The following is a 16,792-nucleotide window of genomic DNA, read 5'->3' as shown; positions in this document are numbered from 1 at the left end:
AGTTTTTATCATGAAGGGATGTTGAATATTATCAAATGTTTTTTCTGCATCTACTGAGATGATCATATGATTTTCATCCTTCATTTGTTAATGTGGTATATCACACTGATTGATTGTATATGTTGAACCATCCTGGTATCCCATAAATAAATTCCATTTGATCATGGTGTATAATCCTCTTAATGTAGTGTTGAATTCTGTTTGCTAGAATATTTGTTACAAATTTTTGCATTTACATTCATCAGAGATATGGAGCTGCAATTTTCTTGTAATGTCTTTTTCTGGTTTTGGTATCAGGGTAATAGAGGCCTTGTAAAATGGATTTGGAAATGTTGCCTCCTCTTCAATTTTTTGGAGAAGTTTGAGAAAGACTGGTGTTAAGTTTCTTTAAATGTTTGGTAGAATTCACCAGGGAAGCCATCTGATCCTGGGTTTTTCTTTGTTGAGAGGTTTTTTTTACTACTAATTCAATTTCCTTACTTGTAATTAGTCTGTTCATATTTTCTATTACTTTTATCATCTGATCCAGTAATTCTACTCCTGGATATATACCCAAAAGAAGTGAACTCAGGATTTTAAACAGATATCTACATTACCATGCTTATTGCAGCATGATTCACAACCGTCAAGATTTGGAAACAACCCAAATTTCCATCAACAGATGAATGGATAAAGAAAATGTGGTATATGCATACAACAGAATGTAATTCAGCCTTAAAAAAGAAGGAAATCCTACCGTTTGGGACATCATGGACGGACCTAGAAGTAAATATTATGTATACCTCTACATTATTATCAAAATTCATTTTTCATTTTAAATGTCCTTTTATCTAAGTGACAACTGCTTTGACTGAAGCAAAAGCTAAAGTGCTACTCCATGTATTTCTTGCCTTTCAGATTCAATCGGGTGACAAATAATTGCACCATCGAGTTCTAATGGCTTAAAAGGCATGTGATATAGATCAGTTGCACAACCAGAGACATCTTCTTACTCTGACATTGCTTCATTCGGTTCAATCATCACTTTCTCTTTACAGCATCTGTCTTTTCTAGATAATTCCTAAAGATTTCTGGAATACAAAATTCAGGGCTAAAACCTCTCATGGGCTGCTTCAGCAGCTGTGGTGTCCCAGAGCCCAAACCTGGAGCGGGCAGAGAAGTTTTTGGGCTCAGGCGCCTGGCCTGGGGGAGTGTGAGGTGAGGGCTGAGTTGAGCTGTACTTGGGGATGGGGAGAGGGAGACCTGCAGTTGTAGCAGCACCTCTTACCTGCCCACACGTGGCCCTCTTATGGTGCCAACCATCTGAAAGGCAGACACCAAAGACCAGCCTAGCCCGCGGCTCACACGAAGTTCAGAGGGAGGAGCTGGAGATGCAGCATCATCATGGCAAACATTAGGCCTGGAAATAAGTCAGTCACAGGATAACAAATACTGCATGATTCCACTTAAATGAAGTATTTAGTACAAACTCATAGATGCAGACAATAGAATGGTGGTTGTCAGAAGATGGGAGAGGAGAAAATGGGGAATTTTTCAATGGTTATAAAGTTACAATTATATACAAGACTAATAAGCTCTAGAGATTTGCTGTACAACATAGGGCCCATGGTTAACATAGGTTGTTGTTTACTTAAAAACTTAGGACAGTAGATCTCTTGCTATGTGTTCTTACCACAAAAAAAAAAAGCAAGGGGACACAAGAAATATTTTAGTGGTGATGGACACATTTTTTTTAAAATTTATTTTACTGAAGTATAGTTGATTTACAATGTTGTATTAGTTTCTGGTGTACAGCAAAGTGATTCAGTTATATATATATATGTGTGTGTGTGTATTTAAATACACACCTATATATATATAAATTCTTTTCAATATTCTTTCCCATTATGGTTTATTACAGGATATTGAATATAGTTCCCTATGCTATACAGTAGGACTTTTTTTTTTATCCATTCTATATATAATAGTTTGCATCTGATAATCCCAAACTCCTAATCCATCCCTCCCCCTCTCCCCTCCGCCTTGGCAACCACAAGTCTGTTCTTTATGTCTGTGAGTCTATTTCTGTTTCATAGATAAGTTCATTTGTGTCATATTTTAGATTCCACACAAAAGTGATATCATATGCTATTTGTCTTTCTCTTTCTGACTTACTTCACTTAGTATGAAAATCTCTAGGTCCATCCATGTTGCTGCAAATGGCATCATTTCGTTCTTTTTTATGGCTGAGTAGTATTCCATTATAGATATATACCACATCTTCTTTATCCATTCATCTGTCAATGGACATTTAGGTCATATCCATGTCTTGGCTATTGTAAATAGTGCTGCTATGAACACAGGGGTACATGTATCTTTGTGAATTAGTTTTGTCAATGGATATGTTTACTACCTTGTTTGTGGTAATGGTATCACAGGTCTATGCACGTGTCCAAACTCATTAAAATGTATCCATTAAATCTTTGCAACTTTTTGTATAGTTTGTCTCAATAAAGTTGAAAACAAAAAACAAACAACAAAAAAAAGATGAACACAAAACTGAGAATATCGAGTGCTGGCAAAGATGTGGAGCTACTGGAATTTTCATTCACTGCTAGTGGACTGTAAATTGACAAAACCAAAAAACTATTTGGCAGTGTCTACTAATACTGAATATATGTACATCCTGTGGCACAGTAATACTACTCTTACGTATATATCAAAATCAAATGTGTAACTATGCGCATCAACAGACAGGTATAAGAATATTCATAGCAGCATCATTTGTAGTCACCCCAAACTTTAAACGACCCAATGTTAAGCAATATTAGAATAGATAAAGAAATCTGGGGAAATATACAAGTATGAAAATGAATAAACTACTATTATATTCCTTACTATGGATCAATCTTACAAAAACATATTATTGAGTGAAAAGAGCCACACAAGAATACATACTACGTGTGGCCATTTATAACCATTGGAAAGCAGGCAAAACTAATTTTGGTGATAAAATTCAGAACAGTGACCATTTTTGTATGGGTTGCAATGACTAAGATGGAGCACGAGGAGAGCTTCTATACTGCTGGTAAACATTTAACATCTTGGTCTAGGAGGTGGTAACACACGTTCGTTCAGTTTGTTACCAAGATACGTGCTCAGGATTATCGCACTTTTGTACATATGTTATCTCTTAACAATTTTTCGCACATCCATTCAGAAAATTTTTTAAATTATATTTCATCAATTTTGGCGAGGGTGCAGGGAAGGGGTGCTCATTTATTTACGGTAGTAATGTTAGTTTAACAGCTACTTTGAGGAGTAAATAGAGGGAAATCTACTACTGAGATTGAAAATGTGCACACTCTATCCAGCGCACCCACGTTAGTATCTTTGCCTAGAGAACACTTGGATATATGTGCAAAAAGGCACAAACACATGTTGAAGGTAGCAACGCTTCTAACAAAAAACCAAAAAAGAAAACAAACTATGGATACATGTCCGAGGGTAAGGGAATCATAAATTATATCTATTGGTTCTGAGAACTACCACGTAGTAATTTAAAAGAATGAGATAAATTTATACAGAGATACGGAAAGATCTCAAGGATATAATGTTGATTGGGGAAAGAAAATTACATCTACACATATTTAGATGCAGAGGAACTAGGAGTCAACATATAGGGACTGGTTTGTAATTCCTGCCTGAAAAGGATTAGCCTAATGCGTGATGTTTAAATTTATGGTTATGTGTAACTTAACATGAATAATATCAGCAACCCTGACTCAGGCACTGACTTCAACAGGCGAACTGAGTGCCTGAGGACCTGGAAGCGGAAGGAGAACGTTCACTCTGTAACCTTCTATTCCTTCCTGTATTTGAACGATGTAACTGTAGCATCTATTGTAAAAAAAGGTTCATTAAAATATAAAGATAATGTGAAGCCAAACAATGATTAAAGGATGGCAATTTCATGCGAAAGCCGATACAAATATAATTGAATGTGACTACTATATTAAGGCTGAGGTGTTAGTTATGCGATAGGAGCGCAGAGAAAGGGTGTGTCCTAAGTCTGGAGGGGTCTGAGGAGAAGTCAAAGCTGAGGTGACTCTTGAACAGAGAAACTGAATGTCCTACTTCTTCATTCCTGGAGAGCCCAGAGGCCCTGAAATCCAGTCCCATAATTATTTTCCAGAGCTGGAGCCTAAATCCTCACCGAGAGACTGGAGGAAGGCGGAAGAAGAATGGATGAGGAGGAAGAAGCGACGTGTCACAAAACGGTGTGGTACGGGTTTGTGGCAAATGCAACCAGCCGGAGTTCCAGATTCCCACTCTCTCCTCAGGGCAGGCCGGCCCGCCCTCTCCCGCCTTCCCGCGACGCTTACTGGGCAGTAGATGATTGACAGAGTCACCCCTCAATCGCTGCTCTGCTACGGGGGGCAATCAGGCCCTCAGCCTGGTCTTTGGTCCCTCGGGCGAGATGCGGCCTCTGTGCGTCGACGTCAGCGTGCTGACGTCACGGGCCGGGTACTCGAGGAGCTGGGGGCCGCTGTCCGCGGGCGGTGGGCTGTGCGACGTCTGCAGGGCTCGATTCCTGGTCCCGCCCCGTCGAGCCCCGCCTCTCCGCCCGCGAAGAGTGCAGCGGGCGCAGCCACAGAGCCGCTGTCGCCGGGCCAGCCTAGGGCGGCCGGCCCGGAACCACCCGATGAGGTAGGCTGGGTTTCTCGTCACCCTATTTGACAGATTGGAAAACTGAGTCATCCGGGATCAGATGATTTGCCCGGGACTCACTGGAGACCCGCGAACGGAGGCCAGAGCCGAGCGTCCGGTTGTGTTTGTTGAGCCCTCGCCGTCCTCCGGGGAGGAGGAGGGGCTAGGCAGGCTGTATTTATAAAGGGTACAAAAGTGAAGTTGCAGATTGCGGAGCCCCTTTTCATCCAGGGTTTGGGCTGGGATTCAGGGGATGGATGCAGGTAGCGAGGTCTCCATTCCTTAACCCTGCGGACCCCGAGGAGCCCTCGGTGGGGTCCAGACTGGTGCTGGCCCCTTGGGCCCTCCAGAATGACCAAGAATGGTGACTGGGGTGATGCGTGGATTATACAGACAAGGTCGGTTACTGACCTCTTTTATTCATCAAGAAAAGCTGTGTTCGAAACAAAATTGAAAAATTAAAGCTCAAGTCACGAATGTTCTGGCTCTGATTTCAGTTCACTGCTTTGCCCACTCATGGGTATCTGGCCATATTTTGAAATCTCAGTAGCATGCTTATTTTTGTTTTAGGATTAGAAAGGGATTTTCTCTCTCTCTCTCTCTCTCTCTTAGTTCAAACATGAGTTAACATTGTGGAACTTACCACTCTCTTCATGTGCCAATTGTTCACCATGTCATTTGTCTTCTATTTCACAGATGGAATCACTGAATTCATCATTTGACTCAGTAATAGTTTGGATAAGTTTAGCAAGGTAACAAAGTGACAGGTCGAACCTCTCAATACTAATACTGGAATTAATTGTTTGTTTCTCAGAATTCTTTGTTGAGAAGGGTTCTGAAAGATAATCCCTATATATATATATATATATATATATATATATATATATATATATATATATATATACACACTGTCTACCCATACACCCTTACAAAACAAAACAGCTTAGGGTACCTTTGCTTTATTTATGGGTTCTAATAAGGTGGGGCATAATTCATACTCATAAAGTGAAAATGTGTACTATAGGATATATGTATCCATATGTAGTATTTTGTATTGCCATGAAGAATTTATTCTCTTTAAATCTTGCTGTCTCAGACATTGACCTTTTAAGACTGTATTATTGCATAAAACTGCATTAAAGAAATGAAATTAAAGCCACTTCAGGGGACTTTTCCTTACTTAGGTTCACGGAAGAATGGTTATTATCATTTGAATTTAGTCTTTGGACAAATTTATCTGATGAGTGCCTCATCTATGCCATGCTTTGTTTTAGATGTTGGGGATTGAATGCTGAAACATTTAGATAAGGGTCCTGCCCTCAAGACCTTCCATTTTGGTGGAGATACTATAAATATATAAACAAAAATGGCAATTTTAGATAATGATAAATGCTAGAAAAAAATATTACAGGGGAAGGGGCTGGAGCTTGACTGGGATGTGGAGGGAAATTTAGAAATGGGTGGTCAGAGGAGATTTCCTTGAGGAAGTTTGGAGGAGACCTGAGTGTTTAGAATGAGTCAGCCATGGGAAGATGGCTGGAAGTTTCCAAGCAGAAATAACAGTGCAAAGGAGCTGAAGGAAGAAGGAGCTTGGCATGTTCCAGGGATAGATGAGAAGCTGTGTGGCTGGAGTGAGGTGAACCTAGGGGAGAGGGAGATGGGGAGACACGGGGAGGAGATGACACTCAAGAGGTAGGCAGGACTGAGATCGTCTGAACCCCATGTAAGAATTGCAGCCAGACAAAGGAAATAGGATTTAGATATAGTCAAAGCGCTCCATTTTTTTAAGTGACATTCATAGAAGCTAACCAGCTCTCTGCTTTATATTGGTTATGAAATCACTGTAGTAAATCATTATATATATATTTTTTTTTACTGATGGTCCTCTTTCTTAATGGAAAAATGTCTTCTTCCCTCAAGCCCTGTGTCCCAGGCTGTTTCTTTCCTGTTCGTTCTTATTACTGGCAGGACTCTGAGCCTCTGCTTATCTTCCATTCCCTGCTTTTATCCTTCCTGCTCCCAACCACGAGTCCTCTCCAGTATTGATGTGCAGGCACTAAGTCCCTTCACTTCCCCACGCGGAGTTCTAGGAAACTGCATTGGCAAGTGGATTACTGTTTTCCATTAAAACTTTTATTACTGACCAGAGACTTAACGTCTGCCTTTATCTAGTGCCTACAATGTACCAGGTGCATTATATACATTCTGATCCTTCTAGCCTTCTATTGCAAAGGTAAATGTTATCCCTTCTTGATGGAAGAGGAAACTTCTGCCTCAGGCCACCCAGCTGGTACTGAGGGAGCCCAGGTTTGAAACCAGTTAGCCTGCCCCCAAAGCCTAATCCATGCTACTCCACCTCTCCGCTTCCCTGAGTACATAACAACTACAAATCTCTATTATTTGAAATTAATATTTTATGAAATAGCATTTTAGGGATCGTGATTCAATCCTCTTAGTTTAAAGGTGAGACTGTGGAGGCCCATTGATATTCAGTGCCTTTCAAGGCAGAATTGGCACCAGATTCTCGCCCTGCTGATTCTCAGCCTATTGTTTTTGTTTGCATGTTTGTTTGTTTGTTTTTCTGCTGTACTTCATGAAAGTCCCTTCACAAGGAGTTTCTGTATACACAAAAATATAATATTTCAACATCATGAATTTACTGTCCATAAACTCATACAAGGCAATTTTTTAAAAGATGAAACAGTGCTGCTTCTCGGGCTAAAATAACCCCTTGTTTTATTTTACTTCTCTTTTTCAGCAGTGAGCAGGTGTAAACTTTCTGGATGAATGTTAGTTTTCTTAGTAGAAAGTGGTTTCAAAATGACTTTAAAATTTAAGTTTTAACTTCACAAATCTTTGTAAGGGAGTTTTAAATTTCCTGTTTTCCCAGCTTTAACCATTTGCTTACAAGTATGGGAATATTGCCGAGTGTTTGCTGGCTCATAGTTTCTGCTGGCAAGTAGAGTTTCTTCCTATAATTGAGGAAGCTGTTGGGTCAGCTCAGGAATACAACTTCTCTTTCTTAGTGTAATGTATTATCATTTTTAGAAAATGAGTAAAAATCAGTTCCTAAATTATATGGTTGGAAAATGGGTTACTTTGTTTTTACAATTTAAAAATACCCATTCTTTATTTCTAAGGTTTGCTTATTTTATTAATTATGATTGGGATATGGTTGATGAAAAATAGTAAATTAACAAATAGCTAAATTTACTTTCTGGTGGCTTTTTGACTCTCCTATAACAGTGGAGATTGTCTTTTCTATTAGTCAAATCAGAATAATGTTATTAGAATTAGTAGCACCTGCTTTCTTAAACGTTGTAAGATATTTAAATTTAGCCAAAAGAGACCTTTTGCTCTTTAAGTCATCTACGGGCTGTTTTGACTGAGTATCTCTATCCTTTAAGATTGTTCATGCAACTGACCTCCACCTTCTGAAGGTCCAGGCTGTCATGATTTGAGCTCAAATTATAGTGCTGTCCTTCCACCATGAACTCAGTGCCCCAAACTGGACTCCTGGCCTTTCCAGCTTTAGTGCCATTGCTTATGCTCTGCCTACAGCCTGGTATGCCTTCTAGATGGACAAACCCAGCCAAAGTTCTACCTGTGCCTCTGTTTCCATCTATGCTCCTTTCTCAATGAGATACTTCCTGTATCTCTTTAATGGAAGCCTTCTCTTTCACAGCATTTTTGGTAGTCTTTCTCGTGACAGTTTACCAATCTTGGTATCTTTGGTAATACACTATATTGTATGTAGGTATTCAAATATATGTTGACTTGAGCTTAAAAGGGACTTAACAATTCATGTTAGACATGCAAAGTTTTTTGTAGATTATAGAGCCCTGTAGTTTCCTTTAGCCCTTTTAGATTTGTAGAGCTTTTATTACCTCCTCTTTTCGGGAAGCATTGTTATGCTTTTCTTGGCTTTGATTCAATAGAACCTCTTTCCTGTTTCAGTTAAGGGTCTGACTGCTACAGTTACCAAGGGGTCCCTTGAGAGGAACTCAACTCTACGCTGTAAATATTGAAGACACATTGTTGCAAATAAAAATCAGTGTTCTCTGTGTTTATGGCTTTGGAAAAAAATAACAGTAATTCCAGTTTTTAATAGTGAAGATGAGAAAACTGAAGCCCAAAGGACTAGCCAGGGGCTCCTGTAGTGCCAGGCTGAGGAGCTTGAGCAGCCCTCCTGGTTCACGGCAGCAGGGCTAGTGCGGGCCGGCACTCGTCCCGATGTTCTGCAGCAGAATTCCTGGTAGCCTATTAAGAGTGTATCAGTACAGCTTAGGCCTTTTCCTGATTGTTACACTTGCTTTGCTAGTGAGTTGCCCTGGATCTGGGAGACACCTCTTGTTGTGACTCACGGTCAAAGCAGGACCTCTCACCAAGGATCCCGGACTGAGCTATTTAAGCCCGTGGGATCTTCCTGGGCAAGCATTGGCTGGTATTGGGTTGGGCAGGCTCTTTAGTTTAAAACCTCTCTCTTCTACTTCCCCTCTCATCACAGTTTTCCAAAAAGTATCTTGGGACTGGTGGGCATCCTTTGTATTAAACTTGGAGTTTGGAGGAATTCAGTCTAGTGCCTTCTAAGTTACGGTAATCACAGGTTTCCACGTCCCATATTTTCCAGGACAGTTTACTTTTCAGACACTGCATTGTTGCTCACTAGAGCATGTTCTTGTTTGCTTTTTGTTTCAGGAAAATGTATTCTCATAATTCTTTCTTTAATTAATCAATCACTTGCTGAATTAATGATGTAGAACCAGAGAATTTCAAGTTCATTTTCCTATTTGTATGGTATGTTAAATTCTTCCAAGGGAACACAAGGAGCTCTTGAGAAATTAGAATTTTCTCCAGCTGAGGTTGGAGCACCAGCCAGGACTTGCTTCTGTTATTATTAATAAAAACTGACACTTAGAGAGGGCTTCCTCTGTGTCAGGTGCTGTTTTTTTTTTTTTTTTTTTAATAAATTTATTTATTTATTTATTTTTGCTGTGTTGGGTCTTCGTTTCTGTGCAAGGGCTTTCTCTAGTTGCGGCGAGCGGGGGCCACTCTTCATCGCGGTGCGCAGGCCTCTCACTATCGTGGCCTCTCTTGTTGCGGAGCACAGGCTCCAGACGCGCAGGCTCAGTAGTTGTGGCACACGGGCCCAGTCGCTCCGCGGCATGTGGGATCTTCCCAGACCAGGGCTCGAACCCGTGTCCCCTGCATTGGCAGGCAGACTCCCAACCACTGTGCCACCAGGGAAGCCCAGGTGCTGTTTTAAATGCTGTGTGTCTGGGTTTCTCATCCTCAGCACTGTTGACATTTTGGGTTGGATAATTTTTTGTGGTGGGAGCTGCCCTGTGTGTCCTAAGGGGTTTAGCAGCATCCCTGGGCTCCATCCCCTGGGTACCAGGGGCCCCTCCCCTAGCTGTGACAACCGAAAATGTCTCCAGACAATGCCAGCTGTCCTGAAGGGGGTAGTGAGCAGAGTCCTTCCCTCCACAGCCCAGACACCTTGAGAACAACTGCTTTATATAAACTAATTTATTCCTCTCAGCAGCCCTCTAAGGTGGGTCGTATTATTGTCCTCATTTTATGGACGGAGAAGCTGAGGCATAGAGAGCTTAAGTAACTTGTCCGAGGTTACACAACTAGTCCACAGTCATACAGGATGTGAAACCAGACAATGCTCTTTGTGAACCCTGGCCCAGCGCATCCAACAGACTGGGCGCAAACTGTTAGGGATCCAAAGACCCATGTAAGCCAGGGGACAAAACAAATGCCAGCGGCATCGAGCAGGGCTGTAAGTGAGGTGGCTGGAGTGAACTGGGGAGCCTTGCCAGAATTGCCTGTTTTTCAAGAGAAGCTCGAAATCTGGATTTTATTTGTGTGAAAAAATTCTTATCTTTTAATATTGGCAATTCAATGTTTACAAAACATCATGCAAGCCACTAGACAGGCAAAGAGTATCACCTACATATGGACAAGATTTGGTCCCGGGCCATTAGTTTGTGGTCTTTTTTTGTGGAGACTTTGCAGCAATGTAACATTATAGAGAATTGTATATTCATTTGATGAGGGGCAAGGAGGTAGATTCTCTGTGGAGAGCGAAAGTTTCGCTTCTTGGAAGGCTCTGAAAATAAGGATGGGTGGGTGGAGCGTCTAGCTAGAAATGGTTGTCTTGCTTTCTTATAAGCCAAAAGAGTGTGAGAATTAGGCTGGCCATCCGTCACACTTTGAAATTTTAATGCTCTACCGCTCAGACTCAGTTTGCAAGTTCTGTACTTTTATGTCCTTCAGCAGCATCACTCATAACAGTTTCTTTTATGACCTCTGCTTGTCCAGGTGTTAAAATCCATATCTTAACATGACACTGAGAAAACATAAATTCTGTAATTCAATGGCTGTATCCTGGAGAAGTGAACCACAACCGTACCTCACTTTTTTAACAGCCGGTAACCAGTTGAGTACGGTTTAACTCTCTAGGTAAGACCAGGCTGTCTGCCTGCTTTAGTAGCAGATGGAATTCTGCGGGCCTTTGCAGCATTTTCCTTGAGCCTGTGTGCCATCATGCCCCTGCTCTGGTGTGAAAAGCGAACTCCTTTTCTTACGCTGACTTTTCATGGCCTCCAGATCTGTCCGTCCTTCAGTCCCCTGTACCTCCTAAGACTCCCTCAGGTGGGCCCCTCCCCAGCTGTGGATGGCCCGGTCTCCAGAACTTGTTCCTGGTCCTCCTCCGTTTCTCATTTCCTCTAGTCTGCCTCTTCCTTGCTATGTGTCACCTTTTCATTTCTTCTGAAGCCATCCATTTTCTCTTAGGCCAGCTTTTTCATCAAGCCTTTTCTAGCCACAAGAACCTAAAGTTTGGTCCTTTAGACTTACAGCTATCTTAGGCTTTAATTTCTAATTATTTGTATAACCATTTCACCTCCTTTATAAAACTGTATTTTACTTGAGGATAGGGAACAGTCTTGCCCATCTCACTTTTTCCCCATGGCATCTAGCATAGTGTTTTACATAGGGTAGATACTTAATATGTTTCAGTTTATTCACTGGAGTCTGGTAGGTTCCCACTCATACAGTGATCTCTTTCCTTTTTTTCCATATATTTGTATCCGTTTATATAGTGTGTTGTTAGAGTGACTTCACTAAATAGAATTCAAAATATGTAGGAAAAAAGTGATGACCAAATTAATTTGGGGAGGTTGGAGCATTTTTATTAATTACGTTGTCAATGTTAGTAATCAGAGATGAAATATTCTTGGTTAATTTAATATAATATATTAGAGCTCCAGACAACTGTGTAAACTTGTCTAACTTTAGGTAGCAAGCACCGAGACTCCATACTTTTATACAGTGATATTTGTAATTCATGAATTTAACAAACAAATTGAATGCCTAAAACATGGCCAGGCATTTCCCTAGGTGCTAAGGGCACAGAAGTGTCTTCTGGGAGCTTTTGGTATAGTACTGAGAATAAGACATGTAAACAATATGTGAAATACATATGAAAGATTAGAAGTGCTGGTAAAGGAAGATAGTATATCAGTGGGATCAGAGAAGATTTCATTGAGGAAGTGATACTTAAGCTTCCTTGAACAATGAATAGGCTTCTATGGCTGTTAATTGTTTGGCAGTTGGAGGGAAAGGCACTCCAGGCAGAAGGAGTATTAGGACAAAGGCACGGATAGTGCCACCACCTCGTGTACAAGGGAACCAACAATGAGTTAGTACATCTAGAGCCCTGGGTGTGAGGGAAATGGAGTTTTGAGTAGAGGGAGGAAATGGTTCATTCAGGCTTTCATTTTAGAAAAACTAGCATGAGAATGTTTTGCAGATAGTAGACTGAATTACAGAGTAATGTGGATAAATGCTGATTGGGAAAACCACAGAAAAGACTGATGAGAGCTATTAGGAGGAATGACACAGTCACCAGTTAAGAATATAATGTTTGGAAGATAGAGCGAGTAGCAGAATCACATTTAACTCATTGTCTTAATACAAGGTGTAAACGAGATCTTACTGATTATTATTGGTTAATTTTTCTTACCTTAAACATTTGTGAAGTATTTCTAGGTAGTGTATATATATTATACATCAATATCAGTATTTTTAAGTCATTCTTAAAATTTTCTTCTTTGATTTTGTAATTGTTTATCTCTTATTAATTATTTGAGAGCAAATAACTTGAGAGCAGTTTTTTGGAGACACGCTAGTTTCAAACCTCTATTGAGAACCTTGTGAGCTTAAAAAGGTCTTAACTTTAGTGATATCCTCTGACTCTGTAACACGTGTTCCCAGCCCATTCTCATTATTAGGCTGTAGTTCATACTCTATTTTCTGGATATATTAGCTTGTAGTTGTATTGAATCTTATAATTAGTGGTCTTTGTTTCTGTGATCCTGTTTCCTGAAGCACAAGCTAGGTTGATAAAGTCCTCTGAGGCTGATCTCTCAAGGCTCTGTGTTCCTTTGTGACTGCCTAAAAAGTCTGATGAAGAAAGAGGAAAGGGTACTGGTTTAAATCTCGGTATCAAGATTTGAGATTGACTTTCCTTACAAGTCACATGCACCAAGCTTTGAACCTCAAACCTTGACTTATGGTAGAGATTAGTGATTTTTTAAAAGAACTGTGTTTTATCCATGTCTCAAAGTATGGGAGATAACATATGTAACTTCTGCCTGTTGGTAGATACCCCCGCACAAACATGCAAATGGCCTTCCCTTTTATTGACTTGCTCTAGTTTGTGAGATAGGAAGTTGGCCTCAGATAACTCCAAGGGCAGTTGATGTTACGTCTTCCCTAGCATTGCTATTAGTGTGCTACTTCTACCAGCTGTAGAGCCACTACAGGAGCAGTGAGTAGAGGATGGCTCTGACAACTAGAGCGACACTTGCAGGAACCCTTATCCTGCCAGAGAAGGAGTCTTGTGTTGTTGAATAAAAAGAAATGCATCTTGCCTCTGAATATCCACCTTGGCTTTGCTGTTTGCTCATCAGCTGGCTACTTATAGTTTAGCTTCTGTTTTCTCTGCATAGGGAAGATAGGTCTGCGGAGGCCTGCGAAGAATGTGTTCATCACACGTTCTTAATTCTAGTCTTTGAGATGAAGAAAGCCAGTTACTAAAACAAGTGTACACCTTTAGCTACCTTCCTATGGTTCCTAGGAGAGCAGTGAGCTCACTGCCTTGAGATATTATTGATTTTTAGATCTAGATCAATAAGATCATCAGTTCCACCCTGAGAATTGAAAGCGTTTGTTGGAAAATTGCTTGCAGTAAGTACTGAAGAAGTGGCATTACATAGTGCAAAGGTATCCTTGTATGCATTGGAATATATTTCAAGTTTCTTAATTGAGGAACCTTCATCTGTCTAGATAGTAATATGACTGTTGATTCCATTATTGCCAAAGCTGGCAACACATCTCTAAGAGGAAGGTTTAAATATTCATGAGAATATATGCACTAAGGAGCAACATGGTTCCTTTGAATTACTGTCAGCTGATGGTTGACTGGTTGACAGTAATAATGAGGTCAAAATGGGGAAAAATAGTGGTAACTCCATAATAACCATTCAGTATTTTTGTGATTTTTAGGAAAGCTAAAAATAGATTTAGTTCTATGGGAAGAAAAAAAAGTCCTGGAAAATGATAGGCAGTCAGCAACCAAAAAAAAATCAGCAGTCTTTTGACTTGTGGAAAAGACTGACTCATGAAGAAAAATGAGGTTATGTGTAGCTTCTATGATTGGGAAGATTAAGGCAAAGGAGTTTCTAGGTAAGCTGTGGCGAAAATATTTGAGTGTAGGAGTTGAAGCTGAAGCTCAGAAAGGGGAACAAGTTGCAAAGTCTATTTGAGCACCAGAAGAGATCTATTAGGAGGAGAATCAGAGGTTGGAGAGAGACAGTAGAAGCTGGAGGAAGGTAGCTATAGTAACTTTGTTGTTCCAGTGATTCCGGGCCACTTGATAGCAGCTTCTGAAAAAGATGAGAGACAAATAAAGTAGTGTTCTTGTTTGTCAGAGGCCATCTTGAGAGAGACTTTTGAAAAATGGTGAGGTGTAGCTATAACATTCCAGCCATCTGACTCAACCAGTGCTGGTGACAAAACTGGCTACCGAGTTGTTGAGCCCTGCAGGGTGATCTAACAACGTGTACCACCCAACATGACTTTGACCACTGTGTGGCCTATTTTCATTTTGCCAACCTATGATCTTTAGAAGAACAAATATACATTGTCAAAAGACCTTCCTCTGTCCAGCTGGCTCATCCGCCCCTGGACCAAGCAGCATCCCACTGGCGTGGTTATTGTCAAGAGTATACACTTGATTTCTTTCCCTTCTCTCCGGTCGCTCCCTTGTAGTATTTATATATCTGCTTCCTTGACTGTTTGGAAGTTTTTCTGAGAGCAGGGAAACTCTTGCGTTACCTTTTGGATCCTTTAAAATATCTGCTTGGAGTTTTACATTATGTAGGTGTTCAATGCTTATTATTTAAGAAAATGAGAACTCTTAGAGGATTTAAATAGGGCCCACCTCATTATTATTTTCTGTTCTACAAATAGATGCACTTTCTTTGGTTTTTTTCCCCCCTCTTCTTTTATGGAGAGAAAGGAGAACATTCTGATTTCTGTTGTATCTCATGGCTGTTAATAATTTCCATCTGAATGCTGTTGACTCCCTTTCTATTTCTCTCTCAGACCTCTCCCCTGAACTCCTGACTCATATCCAACCGCTTACTTTTATTTCCACTTAGATATTAATAAGCATCTTATACTCAGTGTGTCCAAAGTGAACTGATGTTCTCCCTCAGAGTCGCCCCTCCTCTAGCTTCTCCCTTTAAGTCAATAGTGAGTCCATCCCTCCCTTCCCACAGGCTATAAATCTGGCAGCTCTCGTTTAGTCCTCCCTTTGTCCTGTATCCCATGACCAACCCATCCCGTACTGCTTTTGGCTCTGTGTCTGGAACCAACCACTATCACCACCCTCATCCTCAAAGGCAGTATGTCCTCTCTCTCCTGAATTATTGCCATAGTCCCCTAAAGGGGCTTCCCGCTTCTATGCTTCTGTCAGCCAGAGAGTCTCCTAAAGCTTAAGCTGCATCAGGCTTCTCTGCTACTGAAAAGCTTCCAGTGTCTTCCCATCTCGTTCAACATCTTTACTGTGGCCTACGACGTACCACAAGGCCGCCCCAAGTTGTTACCTTCTCCGTTATCACCTCCTGCTGCTCTTCCATGCTGTCAGCTCCTGCAAAGCTGGACGCCGACGACCTGCTGAACTCCTGCCTGGCCAGCTCCACCCCATCCTCAGGACCTTGCCTGTCCTCTTTGCTCCAGCTGCCCTGCTCTTCCTCCTGATACTATGTGACATTTCTCCCTTATCTCCTGCTAGTCTCTGCTCCACCTTTGTTCACCTGTAAATGACCTCAGTGAGGTCATCCTGACCAAGCAGTTTAAGGTTACAGGGCTCCTTTGTTTATCCTGTGTCCCTGCACTCTAGAAGGTAAGCTCTGTGAGGGGAGGAAATTCCTTCAGCTTTATTCATTGCCGCATCCCCAGCGCTCAGAGGAGGACCTGATATATTTTTGGTAGTTCAAAGCATATTTGTGGAGTAAATGAAGTAGATGCGGTATATTCTCGGCAAACTTTGAATTTTCAAAAATTATCAAGTGCAGTTTTTAAACCTTATAGTATACATCCAGGTTCAGTTTCTTAATAAATGTTTTAGATTTGCCTCATAAATTATGAAAACATCAATATGTATTTACCCAGCTATCTTTAAATCTTAACATTTCTCTCTATGTTATATGTCAAATAAAAGTTCACTAATATTTCTAATATTGGTATAGAAATAGGTCACTTAGAAATTAAGTTGCCATAAGAACAGGTTTGGGCTTGGGAGATAAAGTAGTGTCTGTGAGGGGAGTGACTTAAAAACACCATCACATGCTTGTTTTCTGCTTTAATTCTTCCAAGTCATTGATGCTAATTTCTAAGTAAATTTGAGTCTTGAAACATGCTGTCAAAAAGTTAAATTCTCTTTATGCACACACAATTACTTTTATCTGTTGATATTAACAGAAATTGTTAAATGAGATGAGACTGCAAGAAATGACATAGAGCT

At 40.7% G+C, this 16,792-nt stretch overlaps 1 protein-coding gene across 2 annotated transcripts in view; it reads left to right on the top strand.

Annotated features, from left to right (window-relative positions):
• Window positions 1-4,482: 4,482 nt before the first annotated feature.
• Window positions 4,483-16,792, top strand: part of STARD3NL (STARD3 N-terminal like) — a 49,748-nt gene continuing 37,438 nt past the window's right edge. For both annotated transcript variants that reach the window (XM_061197584.1, XM_061197583.1), the window contains exon 1: window positions 4,483-4,689. The gene's annotated coding sequence lies outside the window, so the exon portion shown is untranslated. The remainder of the gene's footprint in view (window positions 4,690-16,792) is intronic.

The sequence above is a fragment of the Eubalaena glacialis genome, chromosome 8, assembly GCF_028564815.1.
Source record: "Eubalaena glacialis isolate mEubGla1 chromosome 8, mEubGla1.1.hap2.+ XY, whole genome shotgun sequence".
NCBI lineage: Eukaryota > Metazoa > Chordata > Mammalia > Artiodactyla > Balaenidae > Eubalaena > Eubalaena glacialis.
The sequence above is the reverse complement of the archived record's forward strand: the minus strand, read 5'-3'. Positions and strand labels throughout refer to the sequence as shown.